This window comes from Hemitrygon akajei, chromosome 18, assembly GCF_048418815.1.
Source record: "Hemitrygon akajei chromosome 18, sHemAka1.3, whole genome shotgun sequence".
NCBI classification, from domain to species: Eukaryota; Metazoa; Chordata; class Chondrichthyes; order Myliobatiformes; family Dasyatidae; genus Hemitrygon; species Hemitrygon akajei.
The window spans coordinates 39830222-39854708 of NC_133141.1; the positions used below are offsets into that span (position 1 = coordinate 39830222).

At 39.5% G+C, this 24487-nt stretch overlaps 1 protein-coding gene across 3 annotated transcripts in view; it reads left to right on the forward strand.

Moving 5' to 3' along the window:
• Positions 1-534: 534 nt before the first annotated feature.
• LOC140741341 (ORM1-like protein 3) overlaps positions 535-24487 on the forward strand; it is a 42423-nt gene continuing 18470 nt past the window's right edge. Inside the window, exons 1-2 of one of the 3 annotated variants that reach the window (XM_073071458.1) lie at positions 535-715; positions 3070-3139. The gene's annotated coding sequence lies outside the window, so the exon portion shown is untranslated. Of the gene's footprint in view, positions 716-3069; positions 3140-16108; positions 16295-24487 lie in introns of all 3 variants that reach the window. The other 2 variants (XM_073071459.1, XM_073071457.1) reach the window with 2 other exon arrangements.

The following is a 24487-nucleotide window of genomic DNA, read 5'->3' on the forward strand; positions in this document are numbered from 1 at the left end:
AAGGACATGTTGAGGTGAGTTTAACAGGTGTCATTCATTCATTAGCATAGCTAACGTTGTTTAAACGAACTGGCTAGCTGCTAAGGAGCTACTCTACAAGGAATACTCAACATATATATGTGTGTGTGTTTGTATAAATAGTTTCAATATGTGATCAAATAAATTATTGTGTTCTATCATAATCAAATGTCCTGTATACACACACCCTTGGAGGTTGACCGGGGGTTGCGGGGGGCGGGGGTGGTGGTGCTACCTCCCCGAAATCAGTTTTTGCAGGGTTGGACGTCTGCAAACACTTTGGATTTTCTAAGATTGTGAAATATGCTACTTAAATCCTCAAGTCTTGCCAGTGTTTAAGATTGATTTAAGGAGAAATGAGAGGTGAGGGTGCAAAGATTTTCAAACTCCAGTGTAAGCTGACATTCTCTCACCCGAGGGGCGCAATACGCTGATTGACGGGTGAACCAGATGGCGTCACGGCGCGCTGACATCAGAGAAAGGGTGACGTCAGGAGCATGGGGGCGGGGTGGAGTGGAAAGTCGGCGAACAGTCAGAGGCGATCCGCAGCGGGGTTCGGTTGAAGTGGCGAGTGGCTGGTGAACAGGGGCAGAGTAGAGGCAAGAGAGGCTGAAGGGAGGGGGAGGGAAGGGGCTGACAGGAGCCAAGGGCCGGCCTCTGGGCGCCCGCTGTCATCACGTTAATAGCCCGTCTGCAGGTAAGTGAGGCCAGGAGCTCGGTGCTACCGCTGTCAGGAGAGAGGTTGTTATAGTTAAAGCCACGGGCCAGGGTGTGGGGGGAGGGAGGGGGAGCAAGGCTGACGCAGACAGACGGGCACTGACTGCCACAGACACAGACAGACGGGCACTGACTGCCACAGACAGACGGGCACTGACTGCCACAGACACAGACAGACGGGCACTGACTGCCACAGACAGACGGGCACTGACTGCCACAGACAGACGGGCACTGACTGCCACAGACAGACGGGCACTGACTGCCACAGACGCAGACAGACGGGCACTGACTGCCACAGACACAGACGGGCACTGACTGCCACAGACACAGACGGGCACTGACTGCCACAGACAGACAGGCACTGACTGCCCTAGACAGTACATCTCAGACAGACAGGCTAATGTCCGTCAGGTAGACTCATGTAGGCAGGCTGACGCAGGCAGATTCTTGTAGACACAGATGGCTTTCATCATCGTCAGGCCTTGACCTCCAGAACTCTTCTGGCCCAACAGATGTTTGAAAGAGGCAAACTTGGATGAGAGAACAATATTAAGTGTTGCCATGCTGTGTGAGTGACTGAACCAGTTTTCCAGAGAACTGAACAATTGATTTGGAGGCAAAAGTTTAAATTCCACCCCCCCCCCCCCCCAACAGCAGAGCAGGCGAATTTAAGAATTGTTTTCAGTAATTGTATTATTGAGGGATAAAAATCTGATTTGGGGAGAGAGAACTGTCATTCTTAGCTGGTTTGATCAGTACTTTTTTCACTCTGAAATCCACTAAAATGGAGTATCCTATGAAATATCCCATAGACTGATTGGAAATGAATCGTTGGGATTATTCATGGCCACGATTGCTAAAGCTTATTGGAAATATTTTTTGTGTGAATGTTGCTTTGCAAGCCTTAAGTTACAGTACAAATGGTGCGGTGCTTTCTTATATGGCAACACGATTGCTGTTAAATAAAGGCTTTGGTTCAATCCCAGAACATTTTACATCTGCCATTGAGTTCTCAGTTGTCTGATTGAAAACAAAATCTTGCAGTTGCTTGCCATGTGTTATGCTGAGCCTATTTCCCTTGCTGGGGTATTGAGAACCCTTTGAATCTAGGAAATGAAGAGACCAGTGCTGCATATCTAATGGACCAAATGGTTTAGAATTACAATAGATGTGTAAAATAGCTAGACTACTCTGGGGGCTGAATTTTGGAAATGTAAATGCTGTGGAGAAATTTATTAAAGAAGCTATTCATCTCTTTGTGCCTGTGCCAGTTTCCTTTTCAAAAGGGGATAGTGAGTAGCTCTTGCTTCCCACTCCTGCACATGTTTCCATTTCTGAGTATTTTCCAGTTTTCTTTTGAAAGCTACAGCCCCATTTCTGCCACCTTTCCAGGCAGTGAATTCCAGATTGCCTTCATGACTTTGTATTTGCAGGGAGTTTTTGTGTCAGAATAGTGGAGTATTTTCAAGCAGACATGTGATAAACTTTGGCTTGACTTGTAGCAACTCAGCAAATTATGTTATCTGCATTGCTTTTGAATTTCTAATGTTAATAAATTGAATAGTGGTTTGTGAGTTTTAGTGTGAGAATGATAGCAAATCAGGCTAATAATTGAATCATTGCTGATCTCTAGAATAATCCTTCATTAAGTTGAAGTACTGCCACTATGTCTTAAGGGATAAATAGCCTTTCTCATTTGTACCAGTGTTCTAACCACAGAGTATGCAATACATGCTCTCCATCACCATATCTCTCAGAGCTGTTGGTTCATGCTAGAGAATATTCCTCTTGGCGTTCTCTGGAAATTCCTTCCATTTGTAACGTGATTGAGTAGTGTTGACAGAATGGCAGATTTTGAAGTACACTGTAACAAAGCCTGATTTCTTTCCGCTCAATTTTGTTTTACAAATTCAATCATGAGGCATGGGTTTTTGCTGGCAAGGCAATATTTTATGGCCAATCTGACATCCTTGAGAAGGTGGTGGTGATGAGTTGCCTAGTTGAATTTTTCCACTCCTTATGGTGAAGGTAGTAGCACATCTGAGGGTTACAGTGACTTAATGATGAAACAAAACCACTATATATTCAAAATGCTGGAGGAACTTAGCAGGCCAGGCAGCATCTATAGAAAAGGGAAAACAATCAACGTTTCGGGCTGAGACCCTTCATTAGGACTGCTTGAGGGGTCTCAGCCCGAAACATCAACTGTGTGGATTTCCAGCATCTGCAGATTTTCTTGTGTTTGGACTATATATCCAAATTAGCATAGTGTGTTGATGAAAGGCAGCTTGGAGTTAAAGTATTTCCAGGCACCTGATACCCTTGTCATTCTAGGTGGTTGAGGTCACTAGATGGGAGATGCTGTTGAAGAGGCCTTGGCAGATTACAGGAGTGCAACCTAAAGGTAATTAATTTTGCAACAAGTCCCTCTTTAGGGAGATTGGGTATAATAACCTTAAATTATGTTTAACATAACATGTTTAAAGATTATAAACATGGTAGCATTGTGGTTAGCACGCCACTTTGCAGTACCAGCGACCTGGGTTCAATTCTCATCTCAGCTTATAAGGAGTTTGTACTTTCTCCTTGTGACCTCATGGGTTTTCTCTAGGTGCTTTGTTTCCTCCCACATTCCAAATGTATACTGGTTGGTAGGTTAATTGGTAATTGTAAATTATCCCATGATTAGTCTAGGGTTAAATAGTGGATTGCTGAGCGGCACAGCTTGAAGGGCCTACTCTGTGCTGTATCTCAATAAATAAAAATTTTGGTGTCCTCCTTTATGCAAGTCATAACTGTGATTTCTCAGAAATTGTGCACATCAATCTTAAGTCAGTAGATAATTCATAGAGCCCCAAAGTTGAATTGCCAACTGGTTTTTCTTTAGAATCTGGTCTTTTAACTGTTGATATTTGTGATGTAATTTTCTCTCCAAGCTTTAATAGCACAGTCGATTATAGCTCCGTCCAAGGCATCAGTTACTACTTTCTCTGATTATTGAATTAATAATCACAGCAGTGTCCAGTGAAGTTTGCAAGTCTGGTCCAGTTTCTGTGAGTTTCTACAGAAACTCAAGTAGATAGAAAAGATTAGTTGTGATAAGCAATGTCAATTGTTAGCTGTCTTTTCAGCCTATTATCTTGATCAACCCCAGTTGGTTATTGCTTAAGGCTTTAAAACGTGAAATCCTAGACACTCTTCCCAAATGGTGTAGTATTCAGGTTTTTGCAGCCCAGACTTGACTCCAGTCAGTTATTAACTGATTTTTTAAAAATCACTGTGCATGTTGGAAGTCTGGTATTAAAAACAGAAAATGTTGCAAAAGCTTAGTAGATCAGGCAGCATCTGTGGAAAGAGAAACAATTAATGTTTTAAGCCTAACTGGGAAAGACAAAATGCAAATTGGTTTTAAGTGGCAGAAAGAAGTAGAATGGTCACAGATGGATAAGACAAAAGGAGTATCTCTGTTAGAATGACCTCAGGGTTGCTGTGGGAATAAGTAGTTGATAAAGTAATCTGGTAGGTAGATTAATGAGACAGCTAACATGAACAAAGAAATTTAAAAGATGTGAGAAAGAAAACATGTTCAAACAAATGTAAAATGTGGAGCTATAGGGAATGTTAATCATGTTTCCCTATGATGGCAAGGGACAACAGAACCAAAATTACAGATGGATGACCTGTGGCAAAATTGGCTAATTTTGATTAAAAAAAAGGTTGCTTAACACACACAAAAGAGAGCTGAGGTTCTGTTCCTAAAGTTTACATTATGCCATGTATAGAGGTTCAGACAGCAAAGGAGCGCTGTCAACTTTCTCCTGATCTTTCTGTTTTTTAAAAACTCAACTGTCTATTAAATCCACAAAACATTACATAGTGATTTACGTAGAGAGGACCATTAAGACTCGGTTCTCTTTGGAAAAGTTTGAAGTGAAAGCTTGTAGTTCTCGGTTGTAATCTTTACTGAAAATTTAGGATGCTGTAACTGGCCTTGGTTCTGTGCTGTGAAAGGGAAGAAACATTCCTCCTTCAATCATCTCTGCTGTAATTGAGTGAAAATTGTTGTTTCATGAGAACTGGAGGAGGCTTGCCATAATTAACTTGCTAACTTATCCAGAACTTTTTGAGTGTTTAAATGCAAATATGTTACCCCAAACACGCAACTGTCTTTAAGATTGCACAGCAGATGGGTTGGTAACAATGCAGGTAACATTTTTCTGTTTGTTTTCCATCTCTGTTTCATTGAGAATAATTAATATTTCAATAGAGAAATGGAGTTCAAAATCCCTCAATTTGCAACAGTCAGCTATGATGACTAAACTGCTATCAAAAGATTAAACAAAGTCAATTTTGTTACTATTTCAGCTAGGTTAACTTGGCACTATATATGGAAAATATGCTTAACAGTAATTGCTGTAAATGCAGAACTGTGCTGCTTTTGGAAATGTATGCTCCAAAATTATGTAACTAAGTATGTGTATTTTTTTAAGTGTTCATATTTCAACGTAAGAGATTGACATCAAGAGTTTGTTTATCAACTGTACTGGTGCATATTTTTTCCAGCTCTACATTTCATTTTATGTATGCATTTTTTCATACTGTGAGACTACTATATAGTTCAAGGACTTTTTGTGTTATCAAGCAGTTTGCTAACCGTGTAATCTCATCATCAGTCTATCTAGTCAAAGTGTCTCTTCCAATAATGTATTTCCATTTGGTTTGAACTAAATAAAATATTGGAACATAGAATACCCAGGGGGAAATTAAGCTGAAACTAAGAGTATTGGTTTTAGAACAGCAGTAGACAAATGCTTCTTGCTACCAGAGAATTTAGGATTATGCCTAGATTAAAGGATTTGTCCTTGAGGTCAATTTTTGTGACATTGATTTTTTGATGACGTACTGCAAATGATTTGTGGGGCTGTGGTTATCTGAGGCACTCTATACAATTAAATTATATTTCTGCTCACCCAGGGTTCTCTCATCAAAGGAAAATGAAGTGATTTAACCAGCCTTGGTATATCGTCAAGTAACATTTGATCTATAGGAGATGAGTGTGGTTACAGTGTAGGGCAGTCCATATATTATCTTTTTAGTGGAATAAGTACAATTCAGGATGTGATTACACAATTGACACCCTTGAGCCACAGTTGGGATTATTAAAATTTACAATGGCTTTGATACATCATGTACCATCTTCCTCTCATGGTTTTCCATAGTTCCTGTAAAGTCAGTAGAGTAAAGACAAATCCTTTGATCTAATCAGAGTCCAACAAGCGCCATGTGATAAATTGTTTTATCCTTTCTATGTTTTATGAAGTGAGGGGACATAAATATAAAATGTTTTGAGGAAACAGTAAGGGGAATGCCGGAGGTAGTTTTTTAAGTAGCGTGGAAAGCACTGCCAGTGTTGGTGGTAGAGGCAGATACATTAGGAACATTTAAGAGACTTAAATAGGCACAAAGATGGAAAAAATTGGAAGGAGGGAAGGTTAAATTGATCCTAGAGTAGGTCAAATAGTGGGCACAACATCATGGGTCAAAGGGCTTGTACTGTGCTGAACTGTTCTATGCTCTAAATCTGTAGCCTACCACTCCATAGCATAGCATATCCTAGTCTCAGTGCATGGCAGTCACAAATCAAACAATCTCTGCAGTGAAGGAGCTGTGACAGCAATAATCCATCTCATACTTTCAGCTAAAAAGCATATAGGATCTGAGGACACTTCAAGGAAAGAAAGGAAACTTGGGAAAAGAAGGTCATGAGTTGAATCAAAGTTTTGAGGATGATCACCAAGTCTATTTCTTTAGGAATAACTTAAAGTACCATATCAGAGCCACTTGTGGTTGCTCTCATTGCAATTCTGACAGCTGTAGCCTTGAAGAATGACACTGATTGTGATCATTTCTACTTCTGCTTTGTGGGCATTGACAATAGCTCTTTATGTGGCTGTAGGAATCCAAAATAGCTCACACAAAATATACCTAGCAGCAAGAGATGAAAGGGATGTAATAATATGATACTGGCACGTGAGTATCCATTCTATTTTCAAAGGCTGTGATTGACTGCACAGTCCAATTACACAAGGTGGGATGATGCTGAGGCATGAAGACAAGATTGTAGCCCCTGTTGCACTTGTCGAAATAAAGCAGTTATTTCATATAATTGCCCAATGACTGTGCAAAATAATAAGACACAACAAATAATTTTTTTTTTAAACATTGACAAAACTAATTACAATTTAACATTTCTAAATCTTAGGAGTTTTATTGGAACATAGAACATTACAGCACAGTACAGGCCCTTTGGCCCATGATGTTGTGCTGGCCCTTTACCCTACTCTAAGATCAATCTAACCCTTCCCTCCATTTTTTATCATCCATGTGCCTATCTAAGAGTTTCTTAAATGTCTCTAATGAATCTGCCTCTACCACCACCCTGGCAGGGTGTTTCATGCACCCAGAGCTCTCTGAGTAAAAAAAACAGTTTGCCTCTGACATCCTCCCTAAACTTTCCTCCAGTCACCTTAAAATTATGTCCCCTCATATTAGCCATCTCCACGCTAGGAAAAAGTCTCCGGCTATCCACTCAATCTATGCCTCTTATCATCTTGTACACCTCTATCAAGTCACCTCTCATCCTCCATCATTCCAAAGAGAAAAGCTTTGGCTTGCTTAACCTATCCTCATAAGGTATGCTCTCTAATCCAGGCAGCATCCTGGTAAACCTCCTCTGCGCCCTTTCTAAAGTTTCCACATCCAGTGTATACAGTGTATAGGTAGATTCCATAACAGGGTTCGAACGGCACATAGAGAAGTTTCTCCAGTAGCTATCGATGTGCTGTAGAAAACCTCTAGTTTGCATTCTTTGGGGCAGAGCGGTATTTCAAGTACATTTATTATAGTATATTCACATTATAGGTACTGTTCTTTGCAAATCTTTAACATCAGTATAATTTTTAAGCTATTCAGAAGTAATAACATGTTTTAGACAATAGACAATAGGTGCAGAAGTAGACCATTCAGCCCTTCAAGCCTGCACCGCCATTTTGAGATCATGGCTGATCATCTACTATCAACACCCGGTTCCTGCCTTGTCCCCATATCCCTTGATTCCCCTATCCATAAGATACCTATCTAGCTCCTTCTTGAAAGCATCCAGAGAATTGGCCTCCACTACCTTCCGAGGCAGTGCATTCCAGACCCCCACAACTCTCTGGGAGAAGAAGTTTTTCCTTAACTCTGTCCTAAATGACCTACCCCTTATTCTCAAACCATGCCCTCTGCTGCCTTCCTGTTCTTACTCCCAAAGTGGATAACCTCACACTTATACACATTAAACGTCATCTGCCAAGTATCTGCCCACTCACCCAGCCTATCCAAGTCACCCTGAATTCTCCCAACATCCTCATCACATGTCACACTGCCACCCAGCTTAGTATCATCAGCAAATTTGCTGATGTTATTCTCAATGCCTTCATCTAAATCGTTGACGTAAAGCGTAAACAGCTGTGGTCCCAATACCGAGCCCTGTGGCACCCCACAGGTTTTTATGTGCAAATATTTACTATATATAAGTTAAAGCAAAATTACTCATTGTACTTACCCACATATTGTATCTGGGATCAAACAGTGCAGAGGAACTCAGAATCACAAGAGATTCTGCAGATGCTGGAAATCCAGAGCAAAACACACAAAATGGAGGGACTCAGCAGGTCAGGCAGCATCTGTGGAAAGGAATGAAGAGTTGATGGTTAGGGCTGAGACCCTTCGTCAGGACTCATGGTGAAGAAGTGACTCAGCCTGAAATGTCAGCTCTCTATTCTTTTCCATAGGCCTTCCACACAAGCCTAAAATGTTGGACTTGTTAAAGGTCTTGCCAATGTTACTGTAGATGACATCCATCACCCTGCCCTCATCAATCATCATGGTCACCCCTTCAAAATACTCAATCAAGTTCATGAGACATGATTTTCCATGCACAAAGTCATGCTGACTATCCCTAACCAGATCTTAAAAGAAACTACATGGGTTTATTAACTTTCTCCATTTGGAACTTTAATTCTCCATAGAAACTTAATTGCAAAGAATGGATAGAGCTATTCAAAGTAAGGTAATTCTCCATTTGTTTCGATCCAAACTGCAGAAGATCCCTGAGTGCATCAATAAGACTTTCTCATTTGCAAAGCCAAGAATGAAATGGTTGAGAAACAAACTACTGTATTCCATAGCATTTCTTTTCCAAATAAAAGCTGGAAAAATCACTAATGTAAATCAAAAATGATATGGTGAGTAGTGAATAGTCACTACAAGATCAGACTAATGCCACAGCAGTGAAATGCCAACCATCTGAGAAATGTTTAAGTCGGCCTCACTAACAATGAGTTTGCAGCGTTGTAAAGATGATAATTTTGCATTTGCACTAATCATCATGGGATCCAGTGTGAGCCAGCCAATTGGACACACAATTGGCGTGGTAATATGAGAAAGAGGGTGGCATTGGAGGAATGTTTTTCTGATTTGAGGCCTGTGACTAGTGTTGTGCTTCAGGCATCAATACTCGGCCCACTGGTGTTGGTCATATATGTTAATAATTTGGATGAGAATGTAATTGGCATGATTAATAAGTTTCTGAATAGCACCAAATTTGGTGGTGCAGTGACAGTGAAGAACAATGTCTAAGATTATAAGAGGATATAGATCAACTGGGAAAATAGGCAAGTAAATGGCAGATGGAATTTAACTCAGACCAGTGTGAGGTGATACATTTTGAGAAGTTGAACCAGGGCAGGACATAGCCAGTGAACGTCAGGGCTCTGGGAGTCCTTGGAGTTGCAGGACATAGTGTGACAGGAGGCCTAGGCCAGGATGGTGAGGACCCAAGTGCTGGAGTGTCCGAGACTAGAATCGAGACTCGATTTTGAGACTGAGATGAGAACAGGGTTCTTGATGCTAGATGAGAACCTAATGAGACTAGACGAGAACCCAAATGAGACTGAAATCCTAAATGCAATCGCAAACTGAACCAAAGTAGAACTGACGATTGAGCACAGAACCTGAGTTCATGTGCTCTTTAAATATCCAAATCATGGCACCAAAACATGGCTGCCAATTAGTGGAGTATGCCTGAATCTTTAAAGGGACAGTGCGAGCTATCTATCCTCTGGAGAATCAGAACATCTACACCCCAGAGGCTAGCATGGTCAGGTGTGTACTGTAACAGGATACCCTTCCCTATGGTTGATTCCTGATGACCCTGGCTGCTTGGGGTGATGTTGACAGTATTCATGGGTCAGGATGTCCCTCTCTGGAACCCAGCACCCTTCCTCGGGTCCAAACCCTACCTAGTCAACAAGGAACTGCCGAACACTGTGAACAATTAGTGAATCCAGAAGTTTCTTTACGGAGAAGACTTGTTCTCCATCAACAAATCTGGGTGGCAGCAGGGATGATGGTGGTGGGGTAAAGGAATGGTACTCAGAGGTTTCAACTTGGATACATGGAAGGTGGAAATAATCTTAAGGGTCTTGGGGAGCTGCAAAGTGTAAGCTACCGGGTTCATTTTTGTAAGGACCTTGAAGAGCCCGGTGAACTTTGGCAGCTGTTTCCTTGATTTCACCTAGTGAGGCAAATCTTCAAGTCAAGTCAACTTTTATTGTCATTTCGACCATAACTGCTGGTACAGTGCATAGTGAAAATGAGATGATGTTTTTCAGGACCATGGTTTACATGACACTGTACAAAAAACTAGACTGAACTACGTAATAAAAAACAACACAGAGAAAGCTACACTAGACTGCAGACCTAAACTGGACTGCATAAAGTGCACAAAAACAGTGCAGGCATTACAATAAATAATAAACAGGACAGTAGGGCAAGGTGTCAGTCCAGGCTTCGGGTATTGAGGAATCTGATAGCTTGGGGGAAGAAACTGTTACATAGTCTGGTCGTGAGAGCCCGAATGCTTCAGAGCCTTTTCCCAGATGGCAGGAGGGAGAAGAGATTGTATGATGGGTGTATGGGGTCCTTCATAATGCTGTTTCCTTTGCAGATGCAGCGTGTAGTGTAAATGTCTGTGATGGCAGGAAGAGAGACCCTGATGATCTTCTCAGCTGACCTCATTATCCACTGCAGGGTCTTGCGATCCGAGATGGTACAATTTCCGAACCAGGCAGTGATGCAGCTGCTCAGGATACTCTCAATACAACCCCTGTAAAATGTGATGAGGATGGTGGGGGGGGGGGGGGGGAGATGGACTTTCCTCAGCCTTCGCAAAAAGTAGAGACACTGCTGGGCTTTCTTTGCTATGGAGCTGGTGTTGTGGGACCAGGTGAGATTCTCCGTCAGGTAAGCACCAAAAAAATTTGGTGCTGTTTACGATCTCTATCGAGGAGCCATCAATGTTCAGCAGGGAGTGGTCACTCGGTGCCCTCCTGAAGTCAACAACCATCTCTTTTGTTTTGTTCACATTAAGAGACAGGTTGTTGGCTCTGCACCAGTCCGTTAGCTGCTGCACCTCCTCTCTGTAAGCTGACTCGTCATTCTTGCTGATGAGACCCACCACGGTCGTGTCATCGGTGAATTTGATGATGTGGTTCGAGCTGTGTGTTGCAGCACAGTCATGGGTCAGCAGAGTGAACAGCAGTGGACTGAGCACGCAACCCTGGGGAGCCCCCGTGCTCAGCGTAATGGTGTTGGAGATGCTGCTTCCGATCCGGACTGACTGAGGTCTCCTAGTCAGGAAGTCTAGGATCCAGTTGCAGAGGGAGGTGTTCAGGCCCAATAGGATCAGCTTTCCAATCAGTTTCTGAGGGATGATTGTGTTGAATGCTGAACTGAAGTCTATGAACAGCATCCGAACGTATCTGTCTTTTTTGTCCAGGTGGGTTAGGGCCAGGTGGAGGGTGGTGGCAATGGTGTCATCTGTTGAGGGGTTGGGACGGTACGCAAACTGCGGGGGGTCCAGTGAGGGGGGCAGCAGGGTCTTGATATGCCTCATGACGAGCCTCTCGAAACACTTCATGATGATGGATTTAAGTGCAATGGGACGGTAGTCATTTAGGCAGGACACTGAAGACTTCTTCGGCACGGGGATGATGGTGGCGGCCTTGAAGCACGTTGGAATGGTGGCGCTGCTCAGGGAGATGTTGAAGATGTCAGTGAAAACATCTGCTAGCTGGTCTGCACATCCTCTGAGCACTCTACCAGGGATGTTGTCTGGTCCAGCAGCCTTCCGTGGGTTGACCCTGCACAGGGTTCTTCTCACGTCGGCCATGGAGAGACACAGCACCTGGTCATTCGCAGGAGGGGTGGACTTCCTCGCCGCCATGTTATTTTCCGCCTCAAACCGGGCGTAGAAGTTATTCAGCGCATTTGGGAGGGAGGCATCACCTGCACAGTCAGGTGATGTTGTCTTGTAATTAGTGATGTCCTGGATGCCCTTCCACATGCGCCGCGTGTCGCCGCTGTCCTGGAACTAACTGTGGATTAGCCGGGCATGTGCACTCTTTGCCTCTCTGATGGCTCGGGACAGTTTGGCCCTTGCTGTTGTTAGAGCTGCCTTGTTGCCTGCTCTGAAGGCGGAGTCGCAGGACCTCAGCAGCGCACGCACCTCTGCGGTCATCCATGGCTTCTGGTTGTTAGTTCAGAATATAACTAGTTTTCTTCCCAATCTTTTTTTTGTGCTATTTTTCACCTTCACTGTTGCTTTACCAAGTGCCTGGCATTAGATCAAGCTTTTTATCTTATTGCACTGGGCCAAGTGATGTCCTGTTTTAATCAGTGAGCCTAAGCACAGAATGGAGCCTAAGTACTTACTCAGGCACAGAACATCAGAATTTAGCTTGGCAGTATTTGTATCTGATATTTACTTGCATACATCAGATTGGAAAAACTAGCCAATATTTTGCTTCACCATAATTTGAAAACTTCAAAATCACCTATCATGGACATACTATGGTGGGGGTGCTTAGAGAATTTTCCCTAGGTGACCTGTCTTTAAAATAGCTAGATACTTCATTGCTGAGTGTCTCTTGGTGGAGTTTAAGCTAATGGTTTAAGTCTGGAAGTCCAACAAATATCAAGACTGTCAAGATGTCCTGTAAATCCTGTAAACAGAAGTAAATAGTAAGTAGGCCTCTGTGGTTTCTCCATTTAACTATGAAGATGCACTTAGCTGCAGAAAAGAGAACAGTGCATTATTACAGAAAGTACATATAACACAACTGTGAAAAGTAATGCATTAAGTGCGTGTGTGCAAGTGGATGGTATACTCTTGTTTGGTGACCGTATGTAGACAGTGCTATAGGCAGATGAAAAAAACCACACAAATCAGGAGTTGGAATAGAGCTCCTTGAACCTGCTCCACTATGCTACTATGTCACCGTGGATCTACTTGTAACCTGAAATCCTTTTTCCCCAATTACCCTTGGTACCCTTGTACATACTTACCTGAAAATTTGGTAATTGCTTTATTATTATCATCTGTACCAAGATACCCATGAAACATTTCATTTTGCATGCCATCCATACAAATTATTTAAAAACAATTAGTAAAAAGGGAAAAGCAATAACAGAATGCGGAGTATAGTGTTACACTTACAGAAAAAGTGCAATGCAGATAAATACTAAGATGCAAGGACCATGGCTAGGAAGATTGTGAGGTCAAGAGTACATCTGTATTGTACAAGAAATCCATTCAAGGATCTGATAACAACGGGATAGAAGCTATCCTTAAGCCTGGTGATGTGTGTTTTCAAGTTTTTGTATCTTGTGCTTGTTGGAAGGAAGAAGACCTTTTGTAAAAAGAAACAAAGCTTAAGTACATATTTATTGGAGCTGGATAAAAGGAAAGTAATGACTAGAATAGGAGACACAAGAGCATACAGATGCTGGAAGCTAGAGCAATAAACATCCTGCTGGAGGAACTCAGCAGGTTGGACACCATCTTTTGTGGGGGGGGGGGGGTGGAGGGTGGTGGTCGACATTTCTGTTTGAATTCCTGTATCAGGACGGACTTCATTTAAAATCGTTTCCCCTACCATGTATGTTGTAAAGAGTGTAAATTTACAGAACCTGTAATGTTCTCTCACTCATTGTGCCTTGAACATGCAAGGACATCAGACATGGGTACTACCCAATGCAAAACTTTATATTGAGTAGCGTACAGGCTCCTAATAAATATGTTTGGCGTACACGGAAGTAAGATGGTACTTCACACCATCCAGCCATGAAGTGCTCAAAGAAAATATTAAGTATTTTATGTATTCATGGAGTAAACAGTTTATATGTTATACTTTGAATATTTGGGTATTCCATTTTGGGGAAAGTGGTGTAGTAGGTTTCAATCACTTTAATGCAAGGGAAAATCGTGTTTGAAATTTTGTGGTCTGAGGTGTACTTACAATGGATGAGTAAATTTATAAACAATATGTTCAAAGATAATACTTGGTATTTCTTCACTTGTGCTGTCCATTGGGTAATGCCCAATCATCAGATGTTGTTGAGGGATTAGTATGCTTTCTCTCAAGTTTGAAATCTGATCTGGTTGCTTGCTGCACATGACTAGGAAGGAAAAGACTTCTCTGGCCCAGAAACAATTTGACTAAAAATTAGTCTGCTTTACTAAGCTGATGAATGTGGGTCTACAAAACAAAAATGGTCAAGTTTCTAGAGCATAGTACATTTATGAAAGAGGTTTTCAGTGAAGTAGAAAAATAGAATGATGCAGGAAAAAAGTCATAGAAAGAAAGAACTGTCTGCTTTGTCTATCCTGCTATGCTGCACTTATTTAAAAGATCAATTGGTCTCCGAAATTGTCACCAGGATGCAAAAATTGATCTGTTAATGTCAAAGAGCCTGGAACCAAGCCCTTCACCCCATCTATTCTACACGAGACTATTATTCTGCCTAGACGTATTGTCCTCCATATCCCTCAGATCCATGTACTTATCCAAATTTCTCTTAAATATTGAAAATGAATCCACATCCATCAATTCTGCTGGAAACACATTCCACACTCTCACCATCCTCTGAGTGAAGAAACTCGCCCTTGCGTTCCCCTTAAATATTTCTTCTTTCACTCTTAACCCATGACCTTTAGTTCTAGTCTCACCCAACCTCAGTGGAAAACCCTGCTTGCATTTACCCTGTCTATACTGCTCATAATTTTTATACATCTATCAAATCTCCCTTCATTCTTCTATGTTCCAGGGAATAAAGTCCTAACCTATTTAACCTTTCCATGTAACTCAGGTCCTCAAGTCCTGGCAACATCTTTGTGAATTGTCTCTGTACTCTTTCAACCTTATTGCCGTCTTTTCTGTAGGTAGATAACCAGAACTCACCAACGCCTTGTATAACTTCAAGATAACATTCCATCTCCTGTACTCAATACTCTGATTTATGAAGGCCAATGTGCTAAAAGCTCTCTTTAGAACCCATTTACCTACATTGCCAGTTTCAAGGAATTATGGGTCTATATTCCCAGAACTCTATTCAACCCACACTCCTCAGTGCCCTACCATTCTCTGTGCAAGTCCTTCCCTAGTTTGGGTCCTCCCAAAGTGCAACCCCTCACACTTGTCTGTATTAAATTCCATCTAACACACAAAATGCTGGTGGAACGCAGCAGGCCAGGCAGCATCTATAGGGAGAAGCACTGTCGACGTTTTGGGCTGAGACCCTTCGTCAGGACTAACGAAGGGTCTCGGCCTGAAACGTCGACAGTGCTTCTCCCTATAGATGCTGCCTGGCCTGCTGCATTCCACCAACGTTTTGTGTGTGTTGCTTGAATTTCCAGCATCTGCAGATTTCCTCGTGTTTGCTTTTTAAATTCCATCTGCCATTTTTCAGCCCATTTTTCCAGATTGTTAAAGAACATCAGGTGTCCTTCAGTTATCTTTGCAGAAAATGCATGTTGTGCAATTTAAGCACAAAAACAAATGTTATTCCTTGATGGTATGCATTAGGGATATCAAGAATAAACATGCTTTGTAATGGAATTGAATAATCTTTAGCATTAAAATATTAGTTGCTTTGAATATTTTATTGTATCCACTTGATTTACCCATTTAATGATCTCTGATTACAAAAAGTCCAATTTATTTGTACCAAATCTGGTTTATTGTTGAAACTTGCTATTTTGAAGATTTTTTTTCTTGTAAAAATGGATTGAATACTAGGGCTGAGATTCATGGGAACTTGCAGCTCACTTGAATCTCTGTCAGTACAATTTAATACCTGAACCTGAATGATTCATGTCAGGAGAACTTTTTTGTTTGCTTGTTTTGAGTCCAGCATTGGAAAATGATAATGGTAATAGGTTTATTATTTTCACATGTACCAACATACATTTTGTGTTCCATCCTAACAGGTTAATCCAAACATAATTACATCAATGTAGTACAAAGTGGAAAAGCAGTATCAATGCAGAACATACTGTTACAATTACCGAGAAAGTGCAGGAAGACAAATAAGGTGTAAGGGCAATGAAAAGGAGATTGAGTTCATCTCACCAGCCTCTAAAGAATCCTACAAACTGATCCATTTCGATTTCTAAGTATGAAATACATCATTATTTGTTAGTTTCTATTTTGTTAAATGTGTATTAAGGGAGAGTTTCAGTGACTTTTCCTCCTATCCTTATACAGGAGTTGCATGAGTATTTTAGTATAAAATCAACAATTGCAATTTCATTTTGGTTGATGGTATTTATTTGTAGCATTGAGTATTGTATTGAAGCTATAAAGTTAAACAATGTGGGTTTGTCACATGATTATTTATTTATCCACCACCAACACTCAGCATTTCCCTCATGAGAGCAAAGCCTAGTTTGTAAGCTTTTAATTATTCTCTCAATTCTGAACCATCCAAACTATATATTTTGAAAACCCCAAAGAACTATTGCCTTAAGCTAGTAATAGCAAATAGATTTCTTGCCTTCGCTGTAGTGTAGTCTACAGTCAGACTTTAGATTACCACGGCTAAGCTTATCATCCACTTTTTAAAAAAACGAACTGTCTGGATTTTCCTAAAGCTCTAAAGAACCACATCCAAGGCGTTGCAGTTTCTGCAATTGATATGCAAGATTTACGACAATTAATCTCCATAGTCCCACTCCTATCTTTCACCTTCTGCAACACTGCAACTTGTGGAAATACCTAATTATGTACAAGTCCACTGTCTATAGAGATTGTATTTTCCATCTAATTCAGTACTGTGTCAGTGTCTTCCTTATTTACCAGCCTTTTTAATGAGAATTGTTACTACCTCAATATTCACTTTCTCTGTAAGATAGAGCTAGTTATCCAGACACCTTGTTTTATTTCATTATTTTCTGTGCAACTCTTCTTACTGTTCCCCACCAAAATTAAGAGCACAGCCCTAAAGTGTATACTGGATTGGAAGTTTACGTAATAAGTGGAATCATAATCCAAAATTTTTCTTTGAAATACCAAGATTTTGTTGACAGAACCGAGATCAAGATTTTACAGTATATACTAAGAATTATCAGATCTCGATTATGGGCTGAAATTCTGATGAATTTATACTGTGAAGTGCCACTTTGTTGTTTCCATTAACTTTCTTCTGTTGCCTTTTTTGTAGTATTGCTTTCATTTCAGGTTACCCCATTATAGGAAAGATGTGGAGGCATAAGAAGTTTATGAGGATTCTGCCTGGATTAGAGAGCATGTGCTATAAGGAGCAGTTGAACAAACTATAGTTGTTTTCTCTGGAATGATGGAGACTGAGGGGAGCTCTGATAGAGGTTTGTAAGATTGTCATGGGCGTAGATAGAGTAGATGGCTGGTATTTTTCCACAGGGCTGTAATGTCTAAAAAGACAGCATGCATTTAATAAGAGGGGGGTAACTTCAAAGGAGATGTGCGGTTCAAGTTTTCGTTTTACAAAGAGTGATGGGTGCCTGGAATGCACTGCCAGAGGTGATGGCGGAGGCAAAGATAATAGAGGTGTTTAAAAGGCTCTTAGATAGGCTACAGGACTGATCATTGCCCATCAGAACAAAGACCAACATATGAGGAATAATATGTTAAGAATTTTTGAGAGCTATAGATGCCTATCTGGCTGTGTTTGGACATCTTGCTCTGTGCTTAATGTGTAAAATTCTTGTGTTTTGTCCATATAATTTTGCGTGCTTAATCTTTGATTTTGCTTTTTAGTACCAAATGTATAAAATTCAAGAACAGAACAAAATGTTCTGGTTGTTTGGATATTTGGTTGTAAGAGTTTGCTGTGCTTAAGTGTGCTTACTGTGCCAGGCATTTAATGTGGTTGAGCTAGAGGCAGAGATAACATTGCATATAGATTAGATGGAGCATTGTTATCCATAAAATACTTAATTGCACTAACAGAGAGTAAAATAAACACCATTGAAGTGGTTAAGTATCTCCAATATGTTACTGCTTACTGGGCCATAGATATTGTTTGTCTTTGTCTTTGAAATATAATAAAAACAGCTAGTCCTATTAGTCTTTGATAATTTGGTTCAGATATAGTAAAATATTTTGATGGATTGTGGGCATGAACTGTAGCAAATTCAAAGAAAATAGTGGTTGGAAGAAATGGAAGAATGATAGATAATCCTGTATATGCTAATACATTATTGCTGCATAAGCATACAATGATTAGATGCTTTAGAATTCTATGCTGGAATTGTTTCTGGTGCAGGATCAATACTAATTTATAAAGTAAACCTCTTCCCTTCAGGAAGCTGATCTATTCTAAGCAGTTCCAACTTCTGGTTGATGCAACACAGAATTATACTGTAGCACAGAACTGTGTCCGTGCATTTTCATCTGATTATGCTTCTGTAGATGTATTGTCTTCAGGAATTTAGGATTTCAAAAACAAGAATTGCTTCCAAAGTGCCAGAGTTTGAAGTTCCCAAGGTAATGCAGGAGTGAGAGTTGATTGTGAGCTTTATAAAGAAGCTGACTTCAAAGTATTTTGGAAGAATGATTCCTGTGGATGAATGGTCTGACTGCTGCTTAAGTGTTGTCTAGATCTGGTGTTAATACTCTTTTTAAGGCAAATCAAACTGGTTTATAGACTCAGGTTTCTAAAGGTTGTATTTTTGTTGTTAAATTTTCAAATTTGCACTACATACACTTTGACACATGGATTATTCCACATAAACTTCCTTTGAGATTATTTAATACCATAAGCGGTTTTAGATTCCAGGAACAGAAGCTGTATTGTTCTCTATTTTTATTCACAAATCAAACACAATTGTCAATAGACTTGCATGAAAGAAGTGGTATGGTGTGAAATTCCTTGTGGTATGCTTGTGTTCAGTTGAACTGTGGGAAATATACAACTAGACATTGATTCTGACAATCCAAGTCAGGAGACTTATTTCTATGCTTTTACATTGTTGGTTCTGCCATTGTGCTGATCTGTTGCTGCTTGTGAAAACAGCTAATTGCAACCTGATTTTTAAATCATGGCTGTAACAGAAAAGCTGCTTCGGATAACTTTCTCCAAAAGTATTTATTTTAATTTGACACAGCGTTAGAAAATCATTATTAATTTCAGGAATGTAATTCCTTTGGAATAAAAGATCTTAAAGCAATATTCTTGTAAACCATGCTCTTTGGAATAACTAACATATTTGTGTTGCCCTTTTATGGCCACATTATTTATGCCTTCTCTTCTGAATTTAAGTATTTAAGCTATATATAGTTCAGTTTGGAATGTATGTCTAGTGAGCCTATTTGCTTACATTTGAATTGAGTGGATAGTTACATGGCACATGCCACTACTTGTATGCACAGAATATATAAATAAACATGCATTTATATGATCCTCCTGATAATTTCATAAGATCTAAAGCATTTTACATCTCATCTGATTTTGAAGTGAATGCATAAGTTTCCCAGTGAACCATTTTAGGCTTTTATAGAAATTGATGCTTTTTATCCAGATGTTCTCTTTAAACATGTGTAATTAAATTTAATATGCTGTGATATCTGAGAAATATGCTAAAGTTAATCAGATTGAGCTTTTATTTAGTGATACAGCGCAGAGAAGGCCCTTCTGACCCTTTGAGCCACGCTGCCCCAACAACTCCCGACAAACCTGATTTAATCCTAACCTAATCTCAAGACAATTTACAATGACCCTACCCAGTAGATCTTTGGACTGTGTGAAGAAACTAGAGCACCCAGGGAAAACCCACATATTCCATGGGGAAGATATATAGACTTCTTACAGACAGTGCTGGAATTGAACTCCGAACTCCAGAACGCTCCAAGCTGTAATCATGTTGCACTAACCGCTATGCTACCATGGCATCTCTCGTTGCATGCTCCTCAATAAGATGGACATGCCTTTTCATTCCCCTCTTTTTACAAATAGCTTGTCTTTATTTTTTGCAAAATCCAGATCCATAACTTGAAATTCGCTGAATCACCACAAATTTCTATTTTGAGGCCAGAGTGTTGGATGTGTAGGGTGGAACAGGAAATTATTATCTGACTTGAATGTGATTTACAGTATTTGTAGTAAACATTTAAATTGAAACCTGTGCTATCATGATCTGAGTGACCTGAGCAGCTGCTAACAATATGGACATTTTTTTCCTAATCCCTGGCTGTAATGTTCTTGATCACATTGGGTTTGCATTCGGTCACAAATACTGAAAATACTTTATACAGCATAACCACTGTTATTGATTAAAGATATAAATTGGGAACAAAACAAATTAGATTGTTTTGTATGGTAGCAATTTAAATACAGTGGATTCTGGTTAATTGTGCCATTGACACAGCCGTTATTTGGGAAAACTCTTAAAGAACAAAAACTAAATCAAGAAAATAGCTGTGATTCCCTTTGTTTATTTGGGACACTACCCTGCTTAATTGGGTCAGGGGACTTGCTGAACAGTTTCTAACTAGCATCTGTTGCGTGCACTTATGTGGCTGTTAGACACTACACCATGCTTAGAGCAATCAGTTTTTAAATAACACCCATTGTGTTTGTTTGTATTCAAAAAGCAGTGATTTTTGTCACTGATAGTTGGCGAAGAATAAGCAGTAAGACATTTCAGAACTGTTTTGCTCACTGTGGTTTCAAGCATTCAGGCTTGGAGATGCCAGAAATGGCCGGGAGTGAAAATGAAACGATTTCACAACTTCAAGTTAGGAACTATGAAGACTTTGAAGTTATCTGCAACCATCTTGAATGTTACAATGAAAATGAGGATTTGGAGGATACATTGTATGAAGGTAGTCCATTATCTTGAAATCTGTGCTGATTTCATTCATTTTTAGTCAATCAAAAACCAGATGAATTCTTTCATTGATAACTATTAGGAACTAATACAATTTTATAGTACTGTAGAGGTATTGGTAGTGTTCTAATTTGTTCTGTATTTCAGTTAAATACATAAATTGTTACTCAGTTAAATGATAGTTTGTCTTTTTTTTATGCCTTTTAACTATTTCCATGAAACTTCGGTTAATTGGGACAGCGACTTAATTAGCCCAAAATGTACTGGTCCTGATGTGTCCTATTTAACTGGAATCCACTGTACTGAAGGAGCTTGAAGAAAATACTTGATTGGCAACATAGTTTCAGTCTTCAAAAATGATAATTTCAGTCTTTTTTCTTTACCAAAACAATTTAGTGTAAGGCCTAATTGATAGCTTGCATTATTTGACAAAACTAAGTGCTGGGATTTTTTAAAAATCTCAAGATAATTTTCTCCCTGAACTTTTGATGGTTTGGGAGAAGCCCTGACCAGTGTCTGTTGCACTGAATAGACTTCAAACTCGGAGTCAACCTTTCCTTTCTCAAAGATGCAGTAATATTGGAGGTGGGGGGTTGTTGGTAGGAGAGTACAAATGGTGCTGTCTCCCTATAGGTCACTACCTCCTTCCTCATTTCATTCCAAGCATAAAATGGTTCCCAACAACTATATACCCATACCTTCAAAAATATGAAAAGTGCACCTCCCACAATCTTGTTTTTCTATGCCAAAGTATGACTCATAAATATTTCATATCAGGTATATTCCTCAACTTACATTTTCAGATTTTACTGGCTCCTCTGCTTGGTATACTTTATGTTCCTGTTCCTTCCCACCACTCATGTTGGGAAGTTTTAAACATGGTTTTAATACTAATCTCCATTTTGCAGGAAGATGCACCTGGCAATTATCAGACACTTTTCTTGTAGGAAATTAAAATAAGACACACAAGCTGATGCATTTTTATGTGCTTCTTAGCAACCAGTCCATTGAAAAAGAGGCCTACCTCAGTAGAGGTGCAAGATATAGTCCACAGTGAAGTGAAAGTCTTGTTTTTCAAACTACCTTTCCATGTAGATTCTTGGACTCAGGTGAATACACACGATATAAAAAAGTATTAAAAAAAGTCTTTGTTCACCAGCCATCAGTCCATAAAGAAATATTTAACTCAGTGCATTGTTAAATACTTTTGCATGTAAGAAAGCCATTGAAAACTTATTAAAATTAAATTAAAATAACTAATGAAGAGCAAGTTTAACATCCCCACTGTGCTAAGTGTATGATTACTGACACATTTCTATGCCGCGATCCTGAGAGGGAGAGCAAACACCATTTTGAAGTATTAATTATATTTGTACTTAATTAGTTCAAGCACTATACAATATAAAGAGGTTTCATTACTTTGCTATGTCCTGTTATTTCACTGCATTGACAAGTTGGACCATTAATCTTAGACCAGGGTTGCTGTAACGCATCAGAGCAGAATTCGGTCCATTGGGTGTGCCATTTGATCACGGCTTTGATCATCAAGGACCTCCACTATCTCTCTTCACTTTTCTCGCTGCTGCCATCGGGAAGGAGGTTTGGGAGCCTTGTGTCCCATACCATCATGTTCAGGAACAGTTATTATCCTATAACCATCAGACTCCTGAACCAGCATGTATAACTTCACTCACCTCAACTCTGAACTGATTCCACAATCTATGGACTTGCTTTCAAGGACTGATTTTTTTAAAAATTAATTTTATTATTTTTTATTTGATGGCTTTTGCACATTGGTTGTCAGTTTTTGTTTGTGTGTAGCTTTTCATTGATTGTATTTCTTTGCTTTACCCTGAATGCCTGCAAGAAAATGAAACTCAAGGTACTATATGGTGACAGAAACTTACTTTGAAGTTTGATTTATTTTTCTTTCTCAAACACAGTCTCCTGTCTTCACTCTGTAACCTTTGATATCCTTACTAATCCAGACTCTGGCAACCTCTGTTTTAAAAATATCCAATGACATGGTCTCCAAAGCCAAACATAATGATGAATTCAACAGGTTCACTACCCTCTGGCTGAAGAATTCTACTTCATCTTGGTTCTAAAGGAACATCCTTTTATTCTAAGACTGTGTGCCCTCTGGTCCTAGACTCTTCCATTACTGAAACCATCCTCTCCATGTTCACTCTATCCAGGCCTTACAGTCCAACTATAATTTGATGTTGATGTTTGAGCAAAAAAAACCTGAATTATTATATAATTTAATTGATAATAGGTGATTAAATTAATTATGCAAATAATTGACAAAATTTCTTGTTTATAAACTTGAGTTAACAGTTTGTTGGAAATAAGTTTTTGCATTAAAAGTAGTTAGATCTTTTGATTCCAATCTACAGTGATTTTTTAAAAATCTCTATGCTGAACTATCACAATGTAGGATCCAATATACATAGGTTAGTTCCTCAGAAATATTCTGCAAGGTATTGTGGAATTCCAGACATTAAGTTAAATGTGTAAATTATTTTTACCACTGTTTTGTAATTGGAGGTTTTGAAATCTATAGATCAGAAAGGACATTCATCAGTGGTTTACCAGGCCAGGAAGTCATATATGATATTTCAGACATGGTATAATTTGCAGCCACAATTTGAATTTCTGTCTTGTGCATGTTGCTCTGCAGGTTAGTTTCAATTCATTTTAAACTTGGGTGTACAATGTTGCATGCAGAAGAGTTTCATTAATTTATCACTAAGTTGGTTAATTGAATTGACCCTTGATTTAATAGGGGTGTGGAGACCACCGTCTGTTTTAGCTCAAATGCTAATTAAATTAGTGCATTGTGATTGCTGCTTCTCAGCTTGCTATTAGCTTAACTACTTTGGTTAATATTCCAAGAGTTAAGGTTGGAATTAAGTAGCTCCTTTTTCTCTTTGGAAAATTTAGTTCCCATAGTTAATTTCTGGTATCTCTAGTTTGTACAGAGTAGGCTATTCTAGAACTTATGATTACCCGAAGCTTTCTCTAATATTGAGCTACTCTGCATCAATAACATTTTCTTTGTAGACTGTTGTGCAGCAATTTATCGACTGTCTCTGCAAATTATATTATGTTAGGTAGAAATCAAAAATCTAATTATTGCAGTTGCTGGAAAATTAATCTTATTAATGACCTAAACATTTACAATAGTTCTCTCTCCATAGATATCGCCCAGCTTGCTGTGAATTTCCAGCATTTTCTGGTTTTATTTCTGTTATATAGAAATTTATAGGAAAATATTTTGCAGAAATAAATTGGTTTGTTTTATTTTTGAGAAGCCACTTCTGTTCACTAAGCTTTAGAGTTTCAGCATGGGATTGACTATTGAGACACCTTCATGTGTTTATAAATGAAAGTAATTGCAACAGCACTGTTGAGATACAGTTTCAACAGTGTGTTAATGCTCTCATGAGGAAGATGAGGATAGCTACAGTTAAATTATCCCATAAGCAAATTCACAGT